The sequence below is a fragment of the Ursus americanus genome, chromosome 2 (assembly GCF_024610735.1).
Source record: "Ursus americanus isolate L20-20 chromosome 2, mUrsAme1.1.p, whole genome shotgun sequence".
NCBI classification, from domain to species: Eukaryota; Metazoa; Chordata; class Mammalia; order Carnivora; family Ursidae; genus Ursus; species Ursus americanus.
Genome location: NC_142128.1, coordinates 41,908,142 through 41,928,306, shown reverse-complemented (window position 1 = coordinate 41,928,306; position 20,165 = coordinate 41,908,142). Strand labels below are relative to the sequence as shown.

The following is a 20,165-nucleotide window of genomic DNA, read 5'->3' as shown; positions in this document are numbered from 1 at the left end:
GAGCCACCCAGGCACAGTCTGCAAAGTGAAATCTAAAGATAAAGTTAGTGGACTTCTCTGAGCCTCAGGCTTCTCATCTGTAAAATGGGGGTTAGGATGATCTACCTCAAAGTGTTATTAAAGCAGGAACACGTGTTCTCCCGACATGGCATTCCACAAATGTTAATTCTCTTTCCCTTCTCAGATTTTAAGTATCTAACATTCTTTTAACATTTCCACTACTCACTTTGCACTAGGGCTATAAAAGGATACACAAGAAGTGTTAGACCTAGTCCCTGCCATCAAATTAAAAATGTTGGTAGGGCAACACATTTGCATACATGGCACAATTAAAAAAAGATCAAAGTAAACTTAGATGGGCTCCATGAAAGAGCTGAGCCTTAAGACATGCTTAGGAAAAGCAAATATATAGTGAGGTCATTAGCTGACTTCCTCTTTACCTTAAAAAATACAAAGCAAACAAACAAAACCTGATTCATTCATCGAAATGTGTAAAGGGTGGTATGTCTACTTCAACTTTAGAGCTTCAACAGGGCTTTGAGGTCACTCTCGTAGAGTGATTTTCAAACTGTTCCCTGGATCCCTACAACTCCACAGAAGTGAAGGAAAGGGAAACCCAAGGAGATCCCTCCGGGAATGTATTCTGCTTTACCCCTTGGATGAAACTAAAAACTACTAGATTAGGCAGGCTTTGGGTTCTGACAGTCCACAGTTCTCCCGAATTCTTTCATTAAGAAAAAGTAGGTGTTGCTGCCGAATATTGAGAAAGCAGCATCAGGAGCCGCAGAAATCTGCCAGGCCTCGGTTCGCACTGTTTTATGAACCGTTTGGAGAACAGGACACACACTACCAACTGCAGCCACAAACCTGACCCGCGCTGCCAGGTCTGTGAACGGGAGCACTCTCTACTTGGCGTGTAGTATCTCACCAACGCTGTAGGCCGATGTGGACTCCGCTAGTTTCTATGTCCACTTTTTCGCTTCCTTTTGATAAATAACGAAGAACAACAACTTTCTGAAGGACACGCAAGACATGGAAGATCAAGCCCGCAGCGAACCAGAAATACGTGCTTTCTTTACCCTGTGCCTCCAAGCTGCCCGATGAGGTTGAGGATATAGCCGGCAGCCAAGAGGAATGTGTGGAAGTGCTCACACGCATCCTGCGGGAGACAGTGGCGAGAAACCCAAACCGTCCAGGCTGGGCTTTACAACACAAAGCAAGAAAGGCGCCCAGCGCGCGGGCTCCGCGGCGGGTCCAAGTCCGCCACACGGAGCCCGGAAGGAACCCCCAGGACAGCCGCCAGCCCCAGGGCCTCGCTCCCTACCTCGCGGGGGCTCGGACCCCGCTCCCTTCCCTCGAGGGCGCAGCCCCGGCGCCGGCTCCTTCCCCGGCGAGTGGCGTGGCGGGGAGTCCAGGGCCGCGAGCAGCACGCACCGCGAAGTGCCGGCCGCTCTCCGCGCTTCCCGCAGGAGACAGGCGAGCTCGGGCCGTTCGGCAGGAAGCTGCTCACCGCGCAGCCGCCGCGGCCTCCAACCGCCCGCCAGCGGAGGGGAGCCAAGCCGCTCTCGACGCGCCCACCGCGGCCCGGCGGCCGAGCGCGGAAGCCAGCCTGGGCGGCGCTGCGCTGCGGCCGCGGAGGTGAGTCGCCCTGGGCCTCTGCCCGCCCCTCGCGTGGCTCCAGCGCTCTCCACAGCCCCGCCGCGGCGCCGGCCCTCCCCCCTCCCGCTCCCAAGGCGGCGGGAATGGAACGGTCCGGCGGGGGGGATTGTGGGAGGCGCACGCGCGAGGGGCGGAGGGCATGTGGGGGGGCGGCGGCGGCGGCGGCCGTGGCGGCGGTTGGTGGCCGTGGGGGCGGGGAAGGGGGGGAGGAAAGAAGAGGCGGTGGAGGAGGAGGAGGCTGGGGCTCGCGCCGCCGAAGGTACGCGTGAGGGCCCGCGCCCGACCGTCCTGACAGGGGCCGAGGGGGAGCCGGGGGCCGTGCGAGCGGGCGCCCCCGAGCGAGCGCCGACGGGCCGGCGGGCGCGCCAGGCGGCCGAAGGCGGGGGTCGGGGGGGAGAGCGAGCGGCGAGCCCGGAGACGGTCCGGCGCGTGCGGGCGGGCGTGCGCGCTCCGCCGCCCGAGTCGGGGGCGGGAGGGCCGCGGGGGGGGCCGCGGGGAGGGACTGGTGGGAGGTGGGGGGGCGCGAGGCGCCCTTCGCTCGCGCCCGCCCTCCCTCCCGAGCAGCCGCCGCCGCCGCCGCTCTGCCGCCGCCGCTCCCGCCGCCATTTTGGGTTCGCTTTGCGGAGGGGGAGACGATCCCCGTCTCGGTTGCGGGACCGCCTCCCCTCGGTGGCCTCTGCTCAGCCCCACGCCTTTCCCTTCTCCTCGCTCGCATTTCCGCCAGTCCGCGCACCCGCGGGCCGCCTCCTGACAAGCGGCAGGGATCCGCCGTCGACCCGGGGACGCGGAGGAGCCTGCTGGCGGCCGCCCCCCTTCCCCACTTCCCTGCACTCTCCTCTCGCTCGGCGTCGGCCTCTGACACGGTGAGCAGAACCGCCCGCGGAGGCTTCGGGCCTAAGTGCTCCGTGAGTGAGGCGAGCCTGGGCGGCCCGGGAGCCACTGTCACCTCCCGGACCTGGACCTCCGGGAGAGCGGCGGCAGGGGTGGGGGAGGGGAGGGAGGCGAGGGGATCCTAAGCGTACCGGGAAGTCCCTCCCGGCGGGGGGGAAGGGGTGTCCCTGACGGGCGGGCTCCCGGCCTGGGGGGAGGGGGGCGGGAAAGTCGGCGAGCGGAGGCGGAGTCGCCCGAGCCCCTGACAGGTTAGTTGGCGCGTCGCGGAGGCGCGGCGGGAGCATCCCCCCGGGTCCGGGGAGAGTGGCCCGGGAGGTGGGCTTCGGGGGGGTGCTCGGCCCTGCGCGCTCGGCCCTCGGGGGTGTAAGTTGAATGGATGTTCCTGGGGAGTTTGGACACGGAAAGACATGTTTTTGGTCTGGAAGACAGATGGTGTGCTGGTGTCGAGCGGCTGTGTTTGTGTGTGTGCGCGAGGCAGGAAAGTGTTCCGGAAGAGTTGGCTCGGATTTGTGTAAGTGTGCTGGAGTTCCCCTCACGAGTTACCTCATTTTTAAAAGAAAATTTGGGATGTCCCCTTCCGGTGGACACGCGTGTGTGTTGTGGAAATCGGGAGCGCCTTACCGCTGGTCGGGAAAGCGGAGTCATGGCGGTATCGCGCACAGTGTAGCATCTGCGCGCGGGGCCGGGGGTGGGGGACGCTCGTCGCGGCCGGTCGTAGTCTTCCGAGTAGTTTGCGCCTCTGGCCGGAGTGGGTTGTGTGCGTGCGAACCCGAGGCTCTGGCACCGAACCGCTCCCGCGAGGCTGTACGGAATGGATGGCCTTTTTGTTGGCCTGAGTCGGTGCTGACACCCAACCGCAGAACAGAGCTTGTACGCTTTTCTGAACGCTCTGTTCTTTGTGATCCTACATCTCCGGGCGAAAATGGTAGAAGAGATGTTTTCTCCCATTTATAAAGTAGGAAATGGAGGCATAAAGGGATCCTTTTTCCAAGGTCACACTGTAAGTTGGTGACAAAGTTGAGACACTACCTCAGGTACTGTGACTGCTTGTCCGGTGCTACGTTCCCCACGCGTCTCGGGCACCTCGGGAGGTCTTGTGGGACCCGTCCGGGTTTCCCGAACGATAGGGGTGGATGCGACTGGCTGCATTGTATCTGCCAGAGATCACTTGTGTCACACAGATGTGCGGATCATAGGTTGGCCTGCTAGGTTGGCCTGTAGGAAATGGGCATCCACGACTGTATTCTTTCTTGTTTATGGAGGATCAGAGCGTTTCTGACACTTAGGTTGTGTATTTGAGAGAGGGATGTCTTTCACAGCTGAAACTTGTACTGGAGCAGCTGTAGGAGGGGCTGACCGCCTAACTTCAAATCTTTCGGAGGGAGGATCTTCTTTCATTCATGCAACAGATGTTTTATTGAATAATTACTCGGTGGTCCCTGCCTTGGGGTGAGAGTAATCAAGGTGACCCTGTTGAAACAACCTGGGTGCCTATGAGGGGACTTGCCGTGACAGTGATGGGTTATTAAGTCCAGCGAGGAGGACAAGTCAGTGTGGACTTGAAACTAAAACTTTCCTAAAAAGTCTGTTCAGTTTGGAGGGAATTTACATATCCCAGACAATTTTATATGGAAGGATACAGGTCTGTTTACCATTCTAAAAGCATGGCAAGTTTGTGATACAGTGTGCCTTCTTTTGCATTTTCTTTTGGCATTTATGAATAAACTGTTTTGGGGATCTGGGAATTGTTGCTGTACATCGGTATTGGAACTTTTTGGCCAGGCTGAAGGAGTTCTTTAAAGATTAATTTTGCAGTAAAGATTCCGTCAGTGAATATGAGGGAAAAATATTTGACCTTAGGCAGCTTAAATGTGTATCTCTGGAAAATAGAGTGTTTTTGAGATGCTGGATTAGTAGTTCTTAAAGTTTTTTTTTTGGGTCACTGATCCTTCTGAGAATCTGATGAAAGACCCTCACTGTTAGATGAGCATAAGCACAATCACACAAATTATGCATACAACTTCAGGAACTTAAATTGTGGTGAAGTAGAACCTTTTTATATTTAGGTCTCATTTGAAAGCGTTTTAAAATACATAGAGCTTTGGAGATGAAGATGTTGGGATGAGTTTAAGGTGAAAGATGTGACAGTTTTTGAGTGCACTGAAAGGAAGGAAAACTTAAAGGACATGTCTTTTCTTCTTTTTTATTCTTTACAAACTCATTTTCGCAGTGCTAGTACATGATTCTGAATTAGGTGGTAAGAAAATATATTGCTCAAATATTTAAAGCTTTATTCTTTTTATTCTTAAATTCCTCTTTCCGGTTTTGCAGTGGGACTGAAGCTTCCGAAGCTCATTTACTGAAGTTTATGTTACGTATAACAAACATTATTGGCTGAATTTTATGCAGGAGACACAAAGATGAGTAATATGTGGCTTCTGTCCTTGAAGAGATTCTTTTTTTTTTTTTTTTTTTAAGATTTTATTTATTCGACAGAGAGAGAGAGAGCCAGCGAGAGAGGGAACACAAGCCGGGGGAGTGGGAGAGGAAGAAGCAGGCTCATAGCGGAAGAGCCTGATGTGGGGCTCGATCCCATAACGCTGGGATCACACCCTGAGCCGAAGGCAGACGCTTAACTGCTGTGCCACCCTGGCGCCCCTGTCCTTGAATAGATTCTAATCCATTTGAAGCTAAGGATTCTGTGATGGTGGAGGTTTTCAAAAGGACAAGGAGGAGGAAAGAATATTCCTAAAAGTTGAGGTTTCATGACTTAATTGCAGAGTTTTTGCCATTATTAATTCTTAGGAAGCTATAAAGTCTTCCCACTCTCTATGCAACTTTTTGCTATAAAATGTGTTTTGGTATCATCTGGTGTTTTTGAAAAGAAGGCATACTTTGGTTACATTCCTTATTTTGTTTTCAATGTATTTCTGTAATGGGTTTGTAACAGAGGTCTTAATGTCATTTTTTTGGGTGTACATGCATCCAGGAAACTCTTCTGGGATAAAATGCAGTAGCTATAGGACAGACTACCCATGAATCTAGTACTGGAAATTTTAAAATAATCACTGCATTTTTAAAAGAACAAGAAATTCAGAAAGGTGTTTTGATAGCACAGATTACAGGATTCGGTAAGGTAATGGAAAGATCTGAGGAAAAATGGTGTGATTGTCTCTCTATTGTCATGGCATGTGTGTGAGAATGTCATGGAAATTTGTGAAAAGTTTTATATTTTCTCTAATTTTTAACTTGGGGAGTAAATTTGTGGGTTTTTTAATAGCATACATATGTGTCTAGTGTGTGTGCATATAGATACATATTTATATAGTCTTGGATGTAGGAGATACTTCGTAATTTAAAAAATAATGCTTGCAATAATTACAGAAAATCATTCAGGATCTTTAAGGATCAGGTAATAATAGCAATTTTCATGTCATATATTTGAGTTGTGTTCTAAAATATGGAGCATAACTTGCCGATATATCTTGCTAGGCATTGTGTCTTTATGGCATTAGCAGTAGTACCACTTGAGGTTTTATCCTAAGTCGTCTTCTAGGCCTTACAAATAAAGAAGTGGCCTCATTCAGTCCTGCCAAAATGATCTGTCTGTACACAGTGGGGAAGTTTTACCATTATCTGTAGGTGGTGCATTTCCAGTTAAAAATTTCATATTGCTATTTGAGTTATGTGTTTTGGTCTGAGTCGTTTAAAGGTAATATACACTTAACTGTTGTCTGCTGTGAAGTCTACTTTGTGTCAGCCTTTCTAGAAGCATGAGGTATCTTAAACCTGGTTGCCATTAAACAGGGCAATGAAAGTAATTTTTGTTTTGAGTTATTTTGTTTTTTTAAATTATATTTTTCCTTAAATTGTCATTTTTTGGTTTATATTCTTTTGTATGGAGAGGCTAGCTTTTCAAATTTATGATTTGTCTTCTTAGTTAATGATAAGTGTCAATCTTACATTCCATGTTTTAGAAATCAGTATTTTAGTGACTGCCTCCTTAGGGGTGGTTAATGGCAGTGTGATATTGACACAACATAATAAATTACAGATTTAAGTGATAACAGAAATTTAATAATCTTGTTATTTCAGGAGTTGTATTGCCTTTGTTGAACATCTAACATATATATTTGAAGAATCTATAAAATTTATTTTAGCATTAAAAGGTTCTGCTTTTCGTAGTTTTTAGTCATTTGCTCTCAGACATATGCAAGTTGACGACAGGACTGTATGCCTTTTCCATTTTATTTTGTTCATTTTTTAAATGTGGGAAATTTCAGGGGCGCCGGGGTGGCTCAGTCGTTAAGCGGCTGCCTTCGGCTCAGGTTATGGTCCCAGGATCCTGGGATCCGGCTCCCTGCGGGGCAGGAAGCCTGCTTCTCCCTCTCCCACTCCCCCTGCATGTGTTCCCTCTCTCGCTGTGTGTCTCTCTGTCAAATAAAACAAAAAACAAAAAACTGAAATGTGGGAAATCACAAACATACAGAAATGAAGAGAATAGTGTAGTGAGTTGTTCTGTATTCAACATCCAGCTTCAACAGTTACTACCACCCAGTTATCTAATGGCCTCTGCTGCCTCCCCAGCTTTGCTTCTTTTGAAGCAAATCTTTCAGATATTGTATAATTTCATTCATAAATAATGTATGCATTCTTTTTACACTTTAATGGGGAATTATTTCTCTATAGTTTGGTCTATATAACTTTTTAAATAAAAGTATCTGATAATAAGTGGAATTAAACTACTTCGAATCTATTTTACCTGTCAATAGGGATTCCCTCTGTAAACTATAAGAAATGAACAGAATAGAATTCACCTCACTGCTTTTTAGATGTTTGCATTGAAAAATGCACACAGTTTCTGTGTTTGCCAGAAAAGCTTATCAGCTTTTTTCTAATGTACAAGTGAGAAATAATGTGTCTCTTATAGTCTGATTTTTTTTGTTGTTTTTTTTTTTAAGTGCTAGTAACAAGATGCTAAAAACATTTTTGAGTTCTTCTTCTTCTTGATTTTCTAACTGGATCTAATTACCAAAAAGAAATGAGGTAAGACTGGTGATGTTGAACGGGAGCTGAAGTTGGTCTAAAATCAGCTTAAACAGTATGAAATAACATTGTTTTGAATTTTGAAATTCTAATTGTGGACATTTGAAAGTCCATACCATTGCTTCAGTTGTTAAATACAAACCATGGTACAGAGCATGGCAATCATGATGAGTATAGAAACACTGTAGAAAAAAAGTAAATATTCCTATTGTTACAAAGATAATCAGAATGTAGAGATTTGAAGTGATTACTAGTGAAGTAGAAATTAGCTTTCTATAAAAGGCTGACAGAATTATGAATGTGAGTTCTATCACCAGTGAAGCTTTGGTTAACTTACCTTTTGTTTTATGTTATAGTTCCACAGTAAATAAATCCTGACTCTTTGACTTGTTTTACATTTTATCTTTTCCACACTTGATAACAAATCACCCTTCTCATCCCATCTAATTTGTCCTGAGACCACAGGTGGACAGTGTCAGATTCGAAAGTAGCTATATTATTGGCTTCTTGATAGAAGTGACATTATTTAGAATATGGAGGAGATATTCCTTATGATAATGTTTTTTTAAATTCAGCACTGCTGAAAATGGAGGCACCAGAATTTAAATGTTTGCTAATATAAGAAGCTTAATAGGGGGGCACCTGGGTGTCTCAGTCTTTAAGTGTCTGCCTTTGGCTCAGGGCGTGATCCCAGCGTCCTGGATCAAGCCCGGAGGCCGGCTCCCTGCTCCACTGCGAGCCTGCTTCTTCCTCTCCCACTCCCCCTGCTTGTGTTCCCTCTCTCCCTGGCTGTCTCTCTCTGTCAGATAAATGAATGAATGAATGAATGAATGAATGAATGAATGAATCTTTAAAAAAAAGAAGAAGCCTAATAGGACTGAATGGAGAGAATTTAAAAGATTGACTTTGAAAGAAGAAACTGCTAACTGACATTTGAGAAAACGGGGGAGTGAATCAATCATGTATAATAATTCCTGGGTAAACAATATTATATGTAGTGTAAATGTCTTCACAGAAGATCGGAGGATATAAATCTCAAGGATAGATTACATCAAATGAAGTGATAACACACGTTAGGAAGTTAAAATTTAGATGCAGAAACATATCAAAAAAGAGTAATCACCTTGAAACCACAAGAGAGAGATTTAAGTTAATTTTGTGTGTGTATGTGTGTGTACAGAAAAAAAGTTATATAAATGTAGATAAAGTCAAAGTTTAATTCTGTTTAACAAGTATTCTTTCTGTGGCACCTGGGTGGCTCAGTCAGTTGAACATCCAACTCTTGATCTCAGTTCAGGTCTTGATCTCTGCAGTGGGCCTGGAGTCTACTTTAAAAAAACAAATAAAAATGAGTATTTTTTTGTGTTCATCTCTCATTCAACCAACTAACATTTTTCTGATGCAAATCTCATTTCCATTTCTGTGCTTAGGTGTTGGGAGAAGAGATTTTTTTATTTTTCTGCCTCATGAAGTAGTGAATATAGTAAGATCATGTTAAGAAAAGGTTAAGAATAGCTTCCTGCAAGGGGGAAGAGCCAGGTGTTGAAAGATAAATATGAGTTACTCAGTAAGGTTTAGAGGGGGCATTCTAGGTAGGGGAAGATCATCTGCAAAGGTATGAAAATGAAAATAACATTAGCCAAATGAGTTTAGGGGACTGTAATTTGTATCTGTACTTTCTACCTGTTTTCCTATGATTTCCTGTGTCTTCAGTACTATGTAAGGTTGGGTTTCGTACTTAGAGATCAACAGAACAAAGGCGGAACTGCGTTCTATACACTCTGCTTAGACAAGGTAGTAAGTACTGTGCTGTTACTGTTAAAGGTAATTTCTAACAAAGATTAGAATCAAGTAAATAATTGTTTGTTTTAGTTACTCAGAAAACTTTTACTAGAATATACTCCACTCCTTCAATATCTTAGTTAACGCGTTATTGTTACTATAATATGCATCCAAATAAAGACATTGTATAATTGCTTTTCTTAATAATGAACAAATCTCCCACCTTCACATTGGTATATTTCCCCTCAATTTGTTGAAAATCCTAAATAGTGATTAAGATCATGGACTCAGAAATCGGATTGACTGGGCTCAGATCCCAGTTTTGCTACTTACTGTGTAATCTTTAGCAAAATACTTAACGGTCTTTGGTTTTCTTCACTGTAAAATGACGATAATACAGCATAGGGCTGTTGAAAGATTGTACTAGATAATATGTGAGAAGTGCTTAGCATAATGTTTGTCACGTAGCAAGTACATAATACAGATTTGCAATTACTAATTAATTTATTTCCTAAAAAGAGAAATTTTTTTTAGGAAAGCAAATGACCTCCTTTGTATATAATGCCTATAGGAGGTAAGAATACACAAAATACATTTTTGAAAGTATGTATAAGCAACTTTGTTACATGTATATGTATTTTTTCTAATTCTCAATTTATGTTCTCTTATTTTCCTCAGCTATGAATTTTACTCTTGTGTTCTCCCATGTAACTCCAGACCAGGCTTTTTTTGTTTGTTTGTTTGTTTGTTTGTTCGTTAAGATTTTGTGTTTAAGTAATCTCTGCGTAGACTCAACATGGGACTCGAATTTATAGTCCCGAGGTCAAGAGTCACGTGCTCTATCAACTGAGCCAAGCGCCCTGAGACTAGACTTTTATGTTTGGCTGTTGCTTCTTACCAAATCAAGGACTTGTCTCCAAAGTGAACAGGAATATATCTTTCAATGTGAAGTTTTGGGGGCAGAGAACCTTAAGTCTTTGAACTGAATTGGGTTTAGTTAGGACAGTTCTCTATTTATTTATTTGTTTGTTTGTTTTTAAAGATTTTATTTATTTATTTGAGAGAGAGAGAGAGCACGCACGCATGGTGGGGGCAGAGGGAGAGGGAGAAGCAAACTGCTGAGCAGGGAACTGAAGTGGGTCTTAATCCCAGGACTCTGAGATCGTGACCTGAGCTAAAGGCATATGCTTAACCGACTGAGCCACCCAGGTGCCCCAGGACAGTTCTCTTTTTAAAGCTGATCAGCATTTCTATGATTTTTAGGAGCCCAGTGTATTCTTCCAAAGCAGAACCCATTGCTTTCACTAAACCACCTCAGTTTATTGAGTGTTTATTATGTGCTAGACTTTAGGATATAGTGATGAATGAACAAAAATAAGGTCCTTGGGCATTTTCATCTTACTCTTCCAGAACAAGATGTTTTAGTACTGCTGTAATGTGCTGCCATCATATTACATGTGGTTCAAGCAAGGTATTGTAAAGATTTTTGAAAGAGTGTCTTGGGATATGATTATTTTATGCCAGAGTGAGTCAGTTCTAGGACAAAAATCTCTTCCTCTTGAGGATCTTTATTATGTGCCTGTGTTTTATCCAGGCAATCTACTGGACAGTTAGTCCTTTGGGATATCAGTAGATTAAGTCCTCTGTTCAGAGTCAAATAAAAACTAAAACCAGCATTGTTTCCTGTGCCTTCTAACAGAAGGAATATATAGTCTTTCATTCAGTAAATATTAATTGTGTATTTATGTTATACTAGGTACTGTTCTAAGCCCAGGGGAAACAGCAGTGAATACAGCAGTCAAAAATCATTGCTTTCAGGGGCACCTGGCTGGCTCAGTCGGTAGAGTGTGCAACTCTTGATCTCAGGGTCTTGAGTTCAAGCCCCATGTTGGGTGTAGAGATTACTTAAAAAAAATCATTGATGCTCACTTTCTAGTAAGATAGATATTACATAAATGGATATCATGTCATAGCATTTCCATGACAGGTGTTGTAAAGGAAATGTAAACAAAATAAGGGGATGTTCAGTGGTTAGGGAAGTCCTTTGAGCCAGTGGTATTTGAGTAGAGACCTGAAGGATCCGAAGCACCCCATGCAGCTGTCTGGGGCGTGAACATAAGACCTGGGCAGTAGTATGTTTGCTGTGTTTAAGAAATAAGAAAGGGTTAGAGCAGAGTAAACAAGGTGAGGATGAATGATAGGAAATAGAAGAGGTAGCCATGTGCTATAGAACTTAGGGACTTATAAGACTGGACTAAGTGTCTAGATCTTATTCTAGATTTGATAGGAACCTGTTGGGAGGTCTGAGGAAGGAAGTGACTTGATCTAATATATACACTTTGAAAGGCAAGAATGATGCAGCCAGAGTGACCAGTTAGGCCATTGTGATATTTGAGGCAAGAGATGATTGTGAGTTGAACTTAGGGTGTTATCAGGGAGATGGATTTGGGATACATTTTTATTTTAATTTAATTTAATTTTTAAAAATATTTATTTGTCAGAGAGAGAGAGACAGAGCACAAGCAGGGGGAGCGGCAGGCAGAGGGAGAAGCAGGGAGCCCAACGCGGTGCTTGATCCCACTGGGATCATGACCCGAGCTGAAGGCAGACACTTAACCGACTGAACCACCCAGGTACCCCGCAGGATATATTTTTAAAGGGGGGGAAATGATAACTTAGATTGGCTGTGGGGTCTGAGTAAAAGAGTAGTCAAGATTGACTACGATGATGGCCTCAACGTTGGGTGCCATTTACTGAAATTTGGAACACTAGGAGAGGCAGGTTTGCAGGAGTGCAGAAAGGAAGAATTTGGTTTGGATGTACTGATTTAGAGTTTTCTATTAAATGTTTCCGGTTGAGATACTGAGTAGGAAGTTTGATATATAAACCTCAGGATTGGGACAAATACAAATTTGGTGGTTGATCAGGGTAGAGATGCTGTTTAGAGCCATGGGATTTGATGAGATTACCTGGAGAGTGAGTGTAGATAGAGAAGAGATGAAGTTCTTGGAATGAATTCTTGACATTTAGAGGCATTTAATCAGTAATGCCAGGGCTGAAAGAACTGTTTGATAATTTTAGGAATAATATTTTCTTAAAAGCTAGCAAGGACTAACCAGTAAAGACATAGAGACAGAAATAAAATGGTTGATGAACTGATTTATTTTTTATCTGTTAAATAGCTTTTTGATTGTGCTGCATAGATCAGAACACTCATTTTATATGAAAGTGAAAGCCAGAGTGCCTGTTTTTACTAGATACTCAGAAAAAGTGGCCAGAATGGTCACTACCTTCCTAGATATCCATTGTGGAGGGCAACATAAAGGAAAATAAATAAATATAAATTTAAAAAATAATGAGGTTTTGGGGTGCCTGGCTGGCTCAGTTGGAGGAGCATACAGCTTTTGATCCCAGGGTGGTGAGTTTGAGCCCCATATTGGATGTAGAGATTACTTAAATAAACTTTAAAAAATAATAATAAAATAAGGAAGTGTCAAAAGACATGAAGCTTCTTTACCCATTCACATGATAACCATTCCTGGCTTTGAAAATTTAGAGTGTGATCAAGCCGCCTCCTGTTTTCTTCTTTGGTCTATCACTGGGCATTGTTAAACCTTTAAAGAAGCTGGTGTTTCATCTGTGGACTTACTGAATCACCACATTAATGTCTGAGAATACGTGCGTAAGATCCAATACTTGAAGGAATTAGGGGCTTAATATTGTTTAGGTTGACTTATTGCATATTTTGGGACATCTGGGTTTGGGTAGGGGTCTATTTAAATGTATTTGAGGTATCAAAAATAGAAAGGAATAGAAATTACAGACAAAATCACAGCATATAGGTTATTTTATGTTGTTGATTTAAAACCCTATCAGAAATCCTCTTAGCTACTGCATGAAACAGATACTGTCTTGCTTGAGTACATGACTTCACACTTGACAGTCCACCACTACCATTAGGAAAATGTAGGACCCATCCGTTGAATTGGCACTATGCCTAAAAGGCCAGTAGTTTTGGACTTTGTCAGTCCAGGAAGAGAAATTAATTCCAGAACATTGAGGGGAAACATTTCTAATAACATATTCCCCAGGGTTATCTGACATCTTGTTGCAATTTTATAGAAATCCCCGGAGAATTAAGGGTCCATCATGTATGATTTCTTTTTCCCATGTCAAAGTCAGAATCATCAGTTGCGTGCATTAGAGAGCCATTTCTCTTCCAGGTAAATGATGTCCTTAAAACACTACCAAAAATTTCCTCCTAATCTGGTGTTCTTCTTAAGTAGAAACTGAGATGTTTAAGATGGTAATATGATTTGGGATTCAGATAAGTCTCTAAAAATATTTCTAAATAAATCTATTCCACAAAAAGCTGGAAACTATTCATTGAGACTTAGGTAGTTCAAAATGGCCATCTCCTAGTTTCCTGGGTATCCATTCTGTACCTTACCTTAGAAGCTGGCTTCCAAAACAGAGGATCATAACTCCTTTTGTGGCAGTGGTAGTGGTGGTAGTAGTAGTAGTAGTAATAGTAGTAACAGTGGTAGTTGTAGTTGCAGTTGTAGTAGTTGTTGTTGTTGTTATGGGCCCCATTAAGAATACAATGAAATCTTTGTACCATTTCCCAAAAAGTGCACATATACACGTAACATTTTTGCTACATAATTTTGGGGAGTTCATAGGTAATTTTGGTTGTAGACCAATACCCCTTGTTTCATAGGCCTCTTAATTATGAATATTATGGAATGACAGTTGCATTCTTTACCTGTGGTTCAACAGTGTTTGCTCTTAAAATGGTAGGTTGAGTATAAGAAAAGCAGTTACTCTTCAAAATGGGTAAAATGGCAGCAAAGTGAGAATTACCTCTCTGTGCCCCACCCTGACTGGCTTCCTGGCTACAGTTACCTGACTTCCTTAGCTACGTCCTACACACCTTTCTGAATGCAATTTCTAAATCCAGTCCTGACCGTGTCTCTTGGCATAACAGACTGTTTAGCTCTTTCTTCAAGATTCCGTCTACCACTTCAGCGTTGTGTCTCACTGGGTCTCTTACCCTTGTGCTTCAGCTCTTTGGAGCCGTCATCATTCCCAAACACAGTTCGTTATATCTTCATGACTTTCATGTTCCTCCCAGTGCCTGGCTGCTTAGAGAACACCTACCCATCTTCTGAGACAAAGTTCAAGTTGATGCTGTGAAGCCTTACCTGGCCACCTCCCTTCTTTTGGTGAACAATATGCACTCATTTCTCTTTGGCATATATCTGGGAGTGGAATTGCTGGGCCACAGGGTAAGCATATTTTTATCTTTAGTAAATACTGTCAAACAGTTTTCCAAACTGATTGTATGACTTTGTAACTGAACCAGGAATGTATAGCTGTTCCATTTGTTTCACGTCTTCACCAACATTTGTTGTCATTTTTTTAAATTTTAGCCATTTTAGTGGGTAATAGTATTTTGTTGTGGTATTAATTTGTATTTTCCTGATTATTGGTGAGGTTGAGCATCTTTTAGTGCTTGTTGGGTATTTGGATATCTTGTTTTGTAAAGTACCTGCTCTTAATATACCGAATGCAGTCCTTTTCTCCAATATATGCCTTGCACATAACATTATCTAATGTTTGGCTTGCCTTTTCACTTTCATGGTGGTTTCTTTTGATGAACAGAAATTCATATTTTATAAAGTCTGATTTACCTTTTTTCCGTCTTAAAAAAACGGATGGTAGTCTAGTTTGAAGAGGTCTGTAGTTAGGAGTAGGGGAAATGGAGAATTCCTTATCAACAGGTGTGAAGTTTCAGTCAAGCAAGATGAATAAGCTCTGGAGATGTGCTGTATAACATTGTGCCTGTAGTCAGCAGTACTGTATTGCACACTTAAAAATTTGTTAAGAGGGTAAATCTCATGTTAAGTGTTCTTACCACAGTAAAATAATAAAAAAATAAAGGTGTGTGTAATGCGTGGTAGACTATTAAATGGAAATGAACAGGAGAGGAATGTTTTAAGAAAATAGCTAGTAGTAGAATATTGGAGTTAGAAAGTATGTCCACAGTTGATTGGGTTACTTTGCTCAATTTCATATAGATATGAACACACCAACAAGACTTTGAGAGGTGTGGACATATGGGAGCTGTGTGTATTTCAAATCTTTTAAAAATATGTTTTTATTGGATTTTTGCTTAATTATGAAACATACAAATTCTGTAATAGGTCAAGAAAAAATATACATAATTTTATTTCCTTTTTACTTCCAAACCTTTACCCTTAAAATAACCAGTGCAGCTGATGTATAATCATTTGGACTTATTTCTGTATGCATACAAATACATATGGGTTTTTTTTCCTGTTCCTTACACATGATAACATCTTGCTTGCTCTTTTACTGAAAAATGGCAGACATGGTTCTATATTTGTGTGTGTATGAATATATATATATTTAACTTCTGTCCTGTGGCCACATTAAGCAGTGCTGTAATAAATCATTTTTAGTGCTTTTGTTTTTTTATAAGAGTCTCAAAAGTAAAATTGCTATTGAAGTCAGAGAGTATGTAACACTTAAAATTGTCATAGATGCTTTAAGTATTGTTTTCCAAAATAAATGATGGTGGCCACTAGTGTTTATTTTCCTGTATACTTTGTGTTAGTTGTTACCAGTGTTTTAAATTTCAACCAAACCGAAGAGTGAAAACTATCTTGTTTTAACTCATACCTCCCTGACTACTAGTGATGTGGTGCCTCTTTTTATGTTTCTACTTGATTATTTCCGTCTCTTCTGTGATTGCCTGTGTACATCTCTCGCATTATACCATCTCTAACTTACCAGTTTATAGAATAACTCTTAACCATACTTATCTATAATGTTTTTATATAATCAAATCTGTCAGTATTTTCCTTTATGGCTTCTAGTTTCTTGATTTGCTTAAGAAAGTTTCTCTACAGTAGGCTATAGAAATATTCACAAATATCCTTCAAATACTTTCATTTTTGCATATAGCTCTTAAATCCATGAGGAAATTATTTTTGAGTATAATGTGAAGAATGGATCTAACTTTGTTTTCTCCCAATGAATAGCCAGTTAGGTCAACATGTAGCAACATATGTCAAATAAATCAGCTTGTTACCATGTTGAAAGCTATTAATTGAAAAAAGTTTTTACAAGATTACCATTAGCCCATATTTTGTTTTTATGCAAGGAAAGGAACCCCTTCCACAAGGTACCTTATTTTGATCTGCCAGAAAATTTTTAAATGGCTTTATTAAGGTGTGTTTCGTGTCGTGTATAATTTACTGATTTAAAGTGTACAATTCAGTGGTTCTTGGTATATTCACATTGTTATACAACCATCCCCACTACCTAGTTTTAATTTTTTTTTTTTTAAGATTTTATTTATTTATTTGACAGAGACAGCCAGCGAGAGAGGGAACACAAGCAGGGGGAGTGGGAGAGGAAGAAGCAGGCTCCTAATGGAGGAGCCTGATGTGGGGCTCAAACCCAGAACGCTAGGATCACGCCCTGAGCCAAAGGCAGATGCTTAACCACTGCGCCACCCAGGCGCCCCTCCGCTACCTAGTTTTAGAACATTTGATCTTGGTGTCCATTAGCTAACAGTCACTCCATCCCAGACATTCCCCTTTTCCCCTATCCCTAGGTAACCACTAATCTACTTTCTTTCCCTATGGATTTTCCTTTTTTGGACATTTTGCACAAATGGAATCGTATAATTTGTTGTCTTTTGGAACTGGCATCTTTTGTTTAGCATAATGTTTAAGATTCATCTGCATTGTAGTATGTACCAATGCTTGCTGCTTCTTCCCTCCCTCCCTCTCTCTCTCTCTCGTTCTTTCTTTCTTTCTTTCTTTCTTTCTTTCTTTCTTTCTTTAAGATTTCTTTATTTGAGAGCGAGACCGTGCTCACGTGTGTGAGTAGGGGAAGGACAGAGGGAGAGAATCTCAAGCAGAGACTCCTAACTGAGGGCAAATCCCAACACAGTCCCACAGGACTATGAGATCATGACCTGAGCTGAAGTCAAGAGTCGGACACCTAACTGACCGAGCCACCCAGTTGCCCTGGACTTCGTTCTTTATTGATGAGAATGACATTCCATTGTATGGATAATGTGGCTGTGAACATTTGTGTACAAGTGTCTGTGAACATATTTTCATTTTTCTAGCAGTGAACTTGCTGGGCCATCTGATAACTCTATTTAACCTTTTGAGGAACTGCCAAACTGTTTTCCAAAGTATCTGCACCATTCTACATTCCTATTCATTTCTCCACAGAACATTTTTATAAAAAAACAAATGGAAGATATTTACAATGTGAATGGTGCCCTTTTGAAGTGGCTCTTTTGTTTAATGTGAAACCACAGGCATTGGCCCTGAGTTCACAGTCCCTAACCCTTGTCAGAATGCAAATAATTCATTTATAGGAAAATCTGATGTAAAATTTTTACTTCCCTCCTGTTGCCATTTTAGAATTCCCTAGGGATACAAATCAACATCTCTATATATTCCTTGCAACCGCAACCCCATTCCACCTTTTAAAACAAAAACAAAAACAAACCCAGTTAACTTTATGCATCTGAGCCATGTTAAGTTTATACACCCGAGCCGTGTTAACTTTACTTCTCAGGAAGAGCTAAGCAAGATTTGATTAGATTATCCATGTGACGGACAGTTGGTGAGTATAATTTTTTTCCCCAGGATTTAGCTTTGGCAATGCTTTCTGTGTGTATTCTCCCCTGTGGCTTACTAATTGTAATTTATGTCTCCTATTTTACTTTCTTGTTCTGACTTTCAGAATTAGTTTGTTGGTATAATACAGTATTTCCTTGATCATGAGACACATGTTTTTCTCTCAGTTTTATGTTTCTGAAATTAGGAAATAAAACAATTGATAATTATATTTAATGTGGTAGTAAAAAAATTTTTTCCTGAAAATGTGGTCAGTGGTTCATTAAGCCTTTTTAAATCACCGGCATCTTGGAATTTAAGAAATATATACCATACATAAGTGTGAAAATAGCTAAAATTATTGGTGATTAGTACTTTGAAAGTTAGGAATTATTGGTGGTTGTCACTCTCTTTTAAATGAAATGTTGTTCTGTATTTGAGTAAAAAAAAGCTTTGTCCAGGGCACCTGGGTGGCTCAGTCGGTTGAGCGTCCAACTCTTGATTTCAGCTCAGGTTATGATCTCAGGGTCGTGAGATTGACTCCACTGTTGGGCTCTGTGCTCAGCAGGAGGTCTGCTTGAGATTGTCTCCCTCTCCCCCTCGTCCTGCTTGCGTGCCCACTCCTCCTTTCTCTCTCAAATGAATAAATCTTAAAAAAAAAAAAGAAAGCTTTATCCAACTCTGTTAAGTGTAGTTTATTTTTTATATAAATTATTTAGGAACATAGTTCAAGTTTTACTGGTATCTTCATGAAGATATTCTAGCTTTTTGTGATTTCAGTTATTTGTATATCAGTGATTCCGTATAAAACACCTTAAGGCAGTTAGTACACTGCTTACCCTTTTACTTTGGAAGAGTAAATTACATGATGTACATAGTGCTTATTTTTAAAATTGTAATAACAGTATAAGATTATATAATAAAGAAAAAGTCCTTTAATATTTTTATTTTCATTTTTAACTTTCACTTTATTCTCTTTTAGTTTTTGTCTACATATGTAATTTAAAATATACCAATATATATATTTGCTTATTCAGTTAGTACATATTTATTGAATACCTTTTATGTTGTGGGTACTTTGCTAAAGATATTGCAGCGAATAAGGCAGTCAGGATTCTTATTCTCATGGAACAAATGCTGTAGTGGAAAATATGGGTATTAAGCATATAACTTACCCTAAGAAAGCATATAACTTACTAGGATGGTGAGTGTTAAGAGACTTATAAAATGTTGCATGAGCATTTAACGGGGAGATCTCCCTTGGTCTAGCAGGAAAATGACATAATCAGATTATTTTAAAATCATATTTCTAGCTGCATCTTAGAGCAGGGACTGGAGAACAAGGTGGATATGCAGAGAAGTTAGAAAGCCGCTATATTCTGTGTGAGATTTGTTGTTTTGGACAGAACAGCAGTGGACTTAGATCTGAGTGTAATCAGAAATTATTTATGTGGAATTAACAAGTTTTGGTGTTAGGGTCACATTAGGAATAGGGGAGTGAGAGGAGATAAGGATAACTGCCAGGTTTCTGAATTGAGCAGCTGGTGGTACTGTGCTTACTTAGCTAATATGATATGTCCTTAGAAATATAGTCATCTATAAGATGTAGGATTAAAGAGTATGAAAGCTAGGACAAATTAAGATACATAATGTGCTGTAATTTTTTAAGATCCTATACAGTTAATTAATATCTGTTTTTTTTACCGTGGAGAAATAGAACAGTGATTATAGTCTCTATGCTTGATAAAGACCACAGAGAAGACAAAAATTTATCACAGATGAGACAAACTAGACTTATTTTAAGCTAAAAATCTGCGAACATTGTTCAGTCTGCAATGTGATAATTTTAGATAAGTGTACTTACCCAAAAAGAAAGAAGAGTTATTCTTACATATTAGAGAGAGTTAAGGTAAGTTATCTTTCTTATCAAGTTGAAAAAAAATTCTAACACTCCATTATATATTTTTATGATGTCATCATACTGCCTCCCTCTGTTTATATCATGCACATGTGTTCCTGGCTTGTCAGCTTGACCTTTCACTTAAATGTTTCACAGACATCTAAAATTTAACATATTTATTGAACTCTTAATCTCCACTTTCTGTCTCATCCCAGCAG

At 41.2% G+C, this 20,165-nt stretch overlaps 2 protein-coding genes across 10 annotated transcripts in view; one reads left to right on the top strand and one right to left on the bottom strand.

Moving 5' to 3' along the window:
• Positions 1-1,465, bottom strand: part of DAP3 (death associated protein 3) — a 34,806-nt gene extending 33,341 nt beyond the window's left edge. For all 4 annotated transcript variants that reach the window (XM_045784183.2, XM_045784182.2, XM_045784184.2 and 1 more), the window contains exon 1: positions 1,325-1,465. The gene's annotated coding sequence lies outside the window, so the exon portion shown is untranslated. The remainder of the gene's footprint in view (positions 1-1,324) is intronic.
• Positions 1,466-1,831: 366 nt separating this feature from the next.
• Positions 1,832-20,165, top strand: part of ASH1L (ASH1 like histone lysine methyltransferase) — a 173,883-nt gene continuing 155,549 nt past the window's right edge. The window contains exons 1-2 of one of the 6 annotated variants that reach the window (XM_087854942.1): positions 1,840-1,918; positions 14,513-14,666. The gene's annotated coding sequence lies outside the window, so the exon portion shown is untranslated. Of the gene's footprint in view, positions 1,919-2,229; positions 2,523-14,512; positions 14,667-20,165 lie in introns of those variants that run through there. The other 5 variants (XM_087854935.1, XM_045784075.2, XM_045784076.2 and 2 more) reach the window with 5 other exon arrangements.